Here is an 8,778-nt window from a genome sequence, read left to right as displayed (position 1 = left end):
CCACAAATGTTCCACAACACCCAGATAATATTCGCCATTAACATTTTGTCCCTGTGGAACGAATTCCCGAAGTATAATTCCTTTAGAATCGTAAAAGCAAATTAACATTGTCTTCTCTCGGGACTTCTGGAATCGCAAGTTTTTGATTTTGGAGAGCCTGGATTTCCACGTAGCACTTTGACGCTTTGTTTGAGGTTCATACTTGAAGCACCAAGTCCCATCACTAGTTACAATTGATTCCAGGAATGTACAGTTTCGTCTGGCTGTTTTGATAAGATCCTCGCAATATTCAACGCGAGCAATTTGTTGCGCTTGCTCGTGATTTTGTGACACGGTTGTGAAAGGTTCTGTCGCATTAAACGCTATAAGTTTACAATTCGTTGGTCGATTCTAATAATGATTACTGTGTTTTGTAGAGTATACTGTTTTCAGATAACATGTTTTAACCGTTTGCACTATTTTGACGAGTCAGACTCGTGACGCACTCGTACTTCAGCCGTGATCAATTTTGCTCGAATTTTTAGTACGCTTCAATTTAAAGTTCAAGTCCAATTGTAATTTGCATAGTCAACGATTGTATAATAAGATATTGACATGACATCTCAAATTTTGTTGTCTGTATTAATATTGTAGCTGTAATTAGTTAGTTCTGACTGACGCACCTGACAAATAAGCCATAGAGGGGTTAACCCTTTGCACTCGAAGGTAATTTGACTGCTTGCGCAACTTAAAAAGTTAAATGAATTCTTTTGAGGTTATTATTTCCCTACTAATAATTTCCACTATTGTTTGTTTCACTGTGTTTATACATCACACGTGTCATATTATAGAATCAGTTAGAAATGCTTATTGCAAATTATTGTATTAAATAAAATGGTGAGTGAGAGTCTCGAGCACAAAGGGTTAATAGAAGTGCTAGTTCTCCATTTTGAAAAGTTCCACTACTAAAACGAAAGAATATTTTTTCGAAAGTACCAAAAGATATTTTCTGTCGTCGAATCATTGACGAAGGCATTCGAGTTCCGGCGAGGGTACAGCAGAAAGGAGCGAAGGTCACCGAAATTCAGACGGCCAAGCGTCGCGAAACCAGTCCTGGGTGTTGTGTGTGGTTGTCGGCGGTGTGGCATAAGTCAGCTGGCGTGTTACGAGCAATCCGCAGGGACAGGCCGGAGGCAGTAATTTCCAGGAATCCCGGATCTAAGAGCGGCGGCCTCGTCCGCGCTTTCCTCGCGGATGCGTGCGTAGTTTCCAAGCTCGTAAACACGCGCTGGCCACCGCTTCCATTGCCTTCACCTTCGTAGCTTGGCGAGCCACGCCGTGCACCGCGGGACGTGTGTTGGAGCGCAGAAAAATATCCTCGGATCCGGTACCTGGTCGAGCAACTACCTGCCACGCACTGCCACCGGCTCCGGACTCTACGTGTTGCTGTTCAACTGGCCAGTCGCTTTGCGTTCGAGTTAACGCTCATTGTTGATCGGTCCAGTTTACGCAATGCGTAACCGTAACAACTAGTTTCATGCACTTGTTACTTTTCTCTTGAGATTGATTCCATCACGGATGTATGGGCAGAGTGCAGGGTATTTGTCGAGGGAGAATTTGGGGATATTTCAGGGAGAGCCGAGGGAGAGACGAGGAGATCCAGATAGATTTTGTGGAGATGTGTGAGAAGGTTCAAGGAGTATGCAGGAGAAATGGAATAGGGACTCTAGGGAGTTACGAGGAAGTCAATGATTAGTTATAAGAAGGTTCAAGAGAGATTCTAACAGGTAGACTTGAAGGAGATCCAAGAGATCCTATGGAAATTTAAGGTAAATCCTAGGAAGATCGTAAGGAGATCCAAAGTACATCTATCCTTAGGATCCAAAGTTGATCTTATCTTTAGGGTTCAAAGTTGAGCCTATCCTTAGGATCCAAAGTAGATCTTATCCTTAAGATCCAAATTAGGTCCTCAGTGGATCCAAGGTAGATCCTAAATGAATCCAAAGGTAGTTCAAAGTGGATCCCAGATTCCAGTGTGATCCTAACATCATCACAACATTCAAAGGATCCTTAATGATACTGAAGGTATAGCCTAAAGATATCACAAGTTTATCGAAGCTAAATTCCAGGAAGATCCCAGCCAAATCCTAACACCTGTCCATCCTAATGAGATCCAAACACTCAACACTAAAATAGAATCCTAGGTTGCATATCCCTGGAACTTCAAAAGAAAGTGAAGAGAGGTTCTACAAAGACAAGTGAGAGTTCATAAGTAGTCTCCCTAGATCTTAGAGAGTAGATCCAACAAAGGTGAGGCTCCAAGAAGATCCAAAAGAAAATCCACCATACAATAAACGCTTCTTACACCTGCAGAACACGTAACCATTGACTGCAACAGGGTATTCCAACAAGTAAAACATGTGATGACATCTTTGCCACTATTTCGATATTTAACTAAAGGCGCAGAGTTATCGATGTTTGAACAAATTGCGGAAACGTTGAACAAACGAAGCCATTTCTGGTATTGCTTCACTACTTAGAGACAGAGGTAATAGATCTTCGTGTCTGGAAGAAGACGAGCAATAATCGTCGATCTTTGTTTACAGATGTAGACTAAGTAATGACGTCTTTGGCATCTACTCGGAAGTGCAAAGTAAACAATGACATCGTGGGTCGTTCGATGTCTGCGAGGCATGGTAAGCACAATGGTATCCTGGGCTTTCATTGACGTCCACTTGCAGCACCGTAAATAATGGTACATTTGAAGTTCTTTGAACGTCTACTCGAAGCTGTAGACCGTGCAATGGCATCCTCGGCATTCCTTGCGTCTACGTGGAGGCGTGGCTCCGGTACTGTTATGGTCTACTTGAAGATGTAGAGTAAACAACCGCTTCTCCGGTGTTTATTGACGCTAACCCCTTTGGGAAATATTCCTAATTAATACATTACTGTGAAATGATGAATTAGGGAGGTACGATGGTCCTTTAGGATCTTTAGGATCTTTAGGATCTTTAGGATCTTTAGGATCTTTGGGATCTTTAGGATTCTTCTCCTTAGGATCTTCATCACTGTTTACTGTTCTTTCATAGATCTTTCTTGGATTTCCTTGAAATTTGACCTCGAATCTTCTGAGGGCCGCCTCAAGATTTGATCTTGAATTTCCTTAGGGTCTTCCTATAATTTCATCTTAAATATTCTTGGGACCTCTCTATGATTTCATTTTAAATATTCTTGGGACCTCTCTATGATTTCACCTTGAATCTCCTTCGGACCTCCCTATAATTTCACCTTGAATCTCCTTGGGATCTCCCTATAATTTCACCTTGAATCTTCTTAGGACCTCCCTATAATTTCACCTTGAATTTCCTTAGGATCTCCTTATGACTTCACCTTGAATCTTCTTGGGATCTTCTTATGACTTCACCTTGAATCTTCTTGGGATCTTCTTATGACTTCACCTTGAATCTCCTTGAGATCTCCCTATAATTTCACTTTGAATCTTCTTAGGACCTCCCTAAGATTTCACCTTGAATCTCCTTAGGACCTCCCTAAGATTTCACCTTGAATCTCCTTAGGATCTCTCTATAATTTCACCTTGAATCTCCTTGGGATCTCCCTAGAATTCCACCTCGAATTTCCTTAAAACTCACCTTGTACCTCCTCAAAATCTCCCCTAAACCTTCTACAATCCCATTTCCCTAGAACTCCATATCTCTAAGTATCTCTATAAAATCCCTCTCCCAGCAAATTACATTTCTTTTTCCTCTTGCACAATGACCAAACGTTCGCAAGCAATTTCCGAAACACTTCATCGACCAAGTATTTCCTCATTGCGTAATGTATTATAATCATTCCTTGCTAGAAAGTTGTAAAAAGCGGAGATGTTCGAAATACGTTCACCGTGAAAAAACAAACTGAAATTGCTACTGGGCACCAGTTAACGAAAGTGTACTTGATGACTTAATAACGATCTTACGTATCACTGACTTTCTCTTACTGATCGGTCTCTTTCTTAATGAAAAGTGACTGGACATATCTTCATGTTCGCCGATTTTGGAACCGCCGAATCAATCCTGTGTGTACACGGTAATATGTGTATACTGTAAAGCAACTTGGGAGATAGAATTAAACGTCCGAATATCAATTAAGATAACGTTTATCGTTCGTAAATTTTTTTTTATGCGACGGCGATTTTTATTGCTTGCTAATATATTCGTGAATCCCCGGTTACGTGTAAAGTACATGTTTCAATCTGAACGTTTTCCTGGATGTTTGACCTTTTGATTCTTGAATTTTTGCGGTTATTGATTTGGATTTCTGAGATTTTGGGTTTCTAAGTTTGAAGATTTGTGGTTTTCTAGTGGGTAGAGTGTTAAGATTGTTTAGTATTCAAGTTTTTAAATTCTCAAATTAGCTGATTCTTAAATTCTCAAGGATGTAAATTTTTGAATTTTTAAATTTTCAAGTTTTTAAATACTTAAGTGTTCAAATTTTCGAATTTTTATAGATTCAAATTGCAAGGCTGTTTAGATTTTTAGAATTACTAAATTCTTGGAGGTACAAGTTTCCAGACTTTCAAATCTCTGTACTTTGTAATTTTTTAAATTACTAAATTTTCAAATTCCCAAATCCCACGTCCCCAAATCCCTAAATCCTGAAATCCTATATTCCCCAAATTCCACATTCTCCAAATCCCCAAATCCTCAAATCCCACGTTTCCCAAATCCCACATTCTCCAAATCCCACACTCTTCAAATCCCCAAATCCTCAAATCCCACGTTTCCCAAATCCCACATTCTCCAAATCCCACACTCTTCAAATCCCCAAGTCCTCAAATCCCACGTTTCCCAAATCCCACGTTTCCCAAATCTCACATTCCCCAAATCCCACATTCTCCAAATCCCACATTCTCCAAATCCCACACTCTCCAAATCCACAAATCCTCAAATCCAACGTTTCTCAAATCTCACATTCCCCAAATACCACAATCTCCAAATCCTACAATTCCCAAATTCCACAATGACCAAATCCCACAATCCCCAAATCCCACAATCTCCAAATCCCCAAATCCCCAAATCCCTAAATCCCCAAATTCCCAATTCCCCAAATTCTCAACTTCCCAAATCCCTGAATTCCCAGATCCCAAAATCCCCAAATCCCTAAATCCCCAAATTCCCAATTCCCCAAATTCTCAACTTCCCAAATCCCTGAATTCCCAGATCCCAAAATCCCCAAATCCCTAAATCCCCAAATTCTCAACTTCCCAAATCCCTGAATTCCCAGATCCCAAAATCCCCAGATCCCCAGATCCCCAAATCCCCAGTTCCCCAAATTCTCAACTTCCCAAATTTCCAAACCCTGAAATCCTCAAATTTCCAAGTCCCCAAATTTTCAAATCCCCAAATTTCCAAATCCCCAAAATTTCCAAAATCCTCAAATTTCCCAAAATCCCAAAATTGCCAAATCCCCAACCACAAATACTTTCTCGCTAAAGTAAGAAATATATCGATTTCGGTGACTTCAGCCTCAATGAGTAATCCCTGTGCCTGACCTATGACAAAGAGCTCGATCTTTCCCAATGCTAATGATACATTTGACACATTGACAATTCTCAAAAGTAATATTGCGTGTACTCTGGTGCAACAATAATTGCAATGGGATCGGCATCGTATTCGCCTTGTCTTCCACACCCCTGGCTTCGATTCCATTTTACTTGCGTCGTACCACCATCAGCCTTCTCATTTACGGATTAACCGGTCTCTCCATTCCTTTTCTACCCAACCAGCCTCTTTTCCTCATAGCTTTTCTATTTTTACCTCTTCTTCGTCTTCTTCTCCCTACTTCATTTTTAACCTTGTCTTCGCTCTTTTACTTCGTTTATCGTTCTCTTCTATCTGGCATTCCTTTTATGGACGCTTTGGCGTTACGCAGTCTGCCATTTAAAAGAATTCTCGATTAACATATAAATGAAGGCACGTGTAGATAACGATATCGTAAATGAATTATTTAGAATTGTTTTTAAATTTGAAGATTATATAATTAGTTAATTAGATATGTATCTTGGTTCTGTTAGGAGCACTGTGTTATTACGTGTACTATGTTCTAGCGTTCTGGGTAATAAAAGTTTAATATCCTTGCAAATTTTTAGGAGATGTATGTATGTGGAATAGAATTTTATTATCTTTTCACGTTATGCTCGTGAAAAAGGACTTGTTAACTATTTAACCTTAATGTAACCTATCTTATAATTCAATCTTGATCTCACTTGACTTATTTGTTATTTAATCTTAAACTGTTTTATCTTACTGTTTAACCTAAACCAACTTGCCTCATAATTTAATTTAAACGTAACTTATGTTATACTTTAATATTAACGTGATCAACTTTATTATTTAACCTAATCTAACTTGCCTCATAATTTAACTTAAACATAACCTATATTATACTTTAATATTAACGAGATCAATTTTACTATTTAACCTAACCTAACTTACTTTATAATTTAAATTAAACATAACCTATATTACAGTTTAATATTAATTTGATCAATTTTACTATTTAACCTAACCTAACTTATCTTATAATGTAGATTAAGCATAACCTATATTACAGTTTAATCTTAACGTGATCAATTTTATTATTTAACCTAATCTAACTTACCGCATAATTAAACTTAAACATAACTTATATTATACTTTTATATTAACGTGATCAATTTTACTATTTAACGTAACCTAACTTACCTTATAATTTAAATTAAACATAACCTATATTACAGTTTAATATTAACGTGATCAATTTTACCATTTAACTTAACCTAACTTACCTTATAATTTAAATTAAACATAACCTATATTACAGTTTAATATTAACGTGACGTATCTTACTGTTTAACCAAACGAACTTACCTTATAATTTAACTTATAAGCCTAAACCTAACCTAACCTAAATTGCCTTATAACACAATTTACCTCAAAATTTAACCTTAACTTATTTTATCTTATAACCTAAATATAATCTATCCCCAACTTAACCTTAAAATAACTAACCTTAAAATTTAGCTAACCTCTCTCACAATTTCTAACCCAACTTGCCTTACAACCTAACCAATGTACCTCACAATTTAACTTTAACCTATTTTATCTTGTAATATAACCTAAATATAATTTATCTTAACCTTAAAATAACTAACCTTAAAATTTAGCTAACCTCTCTCACAATTCCTAACCCAACTTGCCTTACAATCTAACCAATCTCGCAATTTAAGTTTAACCTATTTTATCTTGTAATATAACCTAAATATAATTTATCTCACAACTTAACCTTAAAATAACTAACCTTAAAATTTAGCTAACCTCTCTTACAATTCCTAACCCAACTTGCCTTACAACCTAACCAATGTACCTCACAATTTAACTTTAACCTATTTTATCTTGTAATATAACCTAAATATAATCTATCCCCAACTAAACCTTAAAATTTAGCTAACCTCTCTCACAATTCCTAACCCAACTTGCCTTACAACCTAACCAATCTCGCAATTTAACTTTAACTTACCTTGCTATTCAGTTTCACTCCAATTTAACCCTAAACTTACCTCCTTCATAAAGATATAATCTCCGCAATATTATTATTAAAATATATATTTACCCGATACAGTGCCAGAAGAAAATGGAAGACTGTTCATTGAACGCGTTCTCGGCGATCATAAACAAAAACAGAGAACGGTTATCGAGGACAAGACAACTTCTCGCGACAACTTTTCCGTGCTTATGGTTCTTTTGAATCGTCGAAACGGAACACGGTCTAATTTCACGCGCAAATTGACGCGCGACCTTTATAAATAATCGTATTTACACGCCTCGGAATTCATGGGCCACCATGGTCCCGTAAACGACCGATCGAACCGAGAAATCTGAATAATATGTACACGCATGGGACTTGTAATATCGAATGTCCTTGCCAGCATTTATACATTCTCATCGGGTGTATCCGTTTCAATAATCTCGTGCCGAGAAAACATTCATGTGTTTCTCCGTTATGAACGCTGAAATATTCCATAATGAATATTAAACAATTTTTTTTTTATACACTATATTCATATTTTTTCCTCCTTTTTTTATTGTGATCTCGGGTTACTTTGTTGCGTACGAAAGAAATTTTGTGAGACGCGGACTCTGTAGAAGTCTGCATAAGTTTCGATGGTTACTATCTGATCAGGTTTCTGCTATATCTCGAAATTTTTTAATTGGCAAGTTTGTTAAATTTTCAAGATTTTATATCTTTAAATATGTTATTTGAATTTTTAAAGTTTTAAATAGATAAATTTCCAAATTACTTTCGGATTGGGAAAATTTTTTAAGTCTGGATTTATGAATACATTCTCGAATACTCAAGTTTTCAAGTTCTTAACAATTGTTAATTTATAGTAAAGTTTTCTAAAAAATCGAGGAAGATGCAGCACTCGAATTTGATGCGATACGGTGTCTAATGTCCTGCAAACGAGACGCGCGTCGTCTAATTCGACGGTGTTCCTTCAATTTATCTCCATTACGCAGCCGATCAATTTAATTCATTGCGTTCATTGACTTCTCAATTCGCTGATGCGTTGCTTCGAGAGTTTCGAAGTTCCTCTTGGAACGAAAACGACTCAACGATTTCACGTTTCTCGCTTCGTACCCTTGGTTTTTATCCAGGTTTCCGTCGGCCGTCAACGAGCGAAAAGCGCAGCCATCCTTGGAAATTGCAACCAATTCGATAAACAATCGTAAATGATCAGACTCGGAAGGTTGCGTCTTA

The 8,778-nt window shown here is 37.4% G+C and overlaps 1 long non-coding RNA gene across 1 annotated transcript; it reads right to left on the bottom strand.

Moving 5' to 3' along the window:
* Window positions 1-1,163: 1,163 nt before the first annotated feature.
* On the bottom strand, window positions 1,164-8,261 carry LOC143264761 (uncharacterized). Its single transcript, XR_013038690.1, has 2 exons — window positions 7,630-8,261; window positions 1,164-5,911 (listed from the first exon to the last, which is right to left on the bottom strand). It is a non-coding gene; the product is annotated as an uncharacterized LOC143264761 (long non-coding RNA).
* Between the last annotated feature and the right edge of the window lie 517 nt (window positions 8,262-8,778).

Source organism: Megachile rotundata, chromosome 7 (genome assembly GCF_050947335.1).
Source record: "Megachile rotundata isolate GNS110a chromosome 7, iyMegRotu1, whole genome shotgun sequence".
Classification (NCBI taxonomy): Eukaryota; Metazoa; Arthropoda; class Insecta; order Hymenoptera; family Megachilidae; genus Megachile; species Megachile rotundata.
The sequence above is the reverse complement of the archived record's forward strand: the minus strand, read 5'-3'. Positions and strand labels throughout refer to the sequence as shown.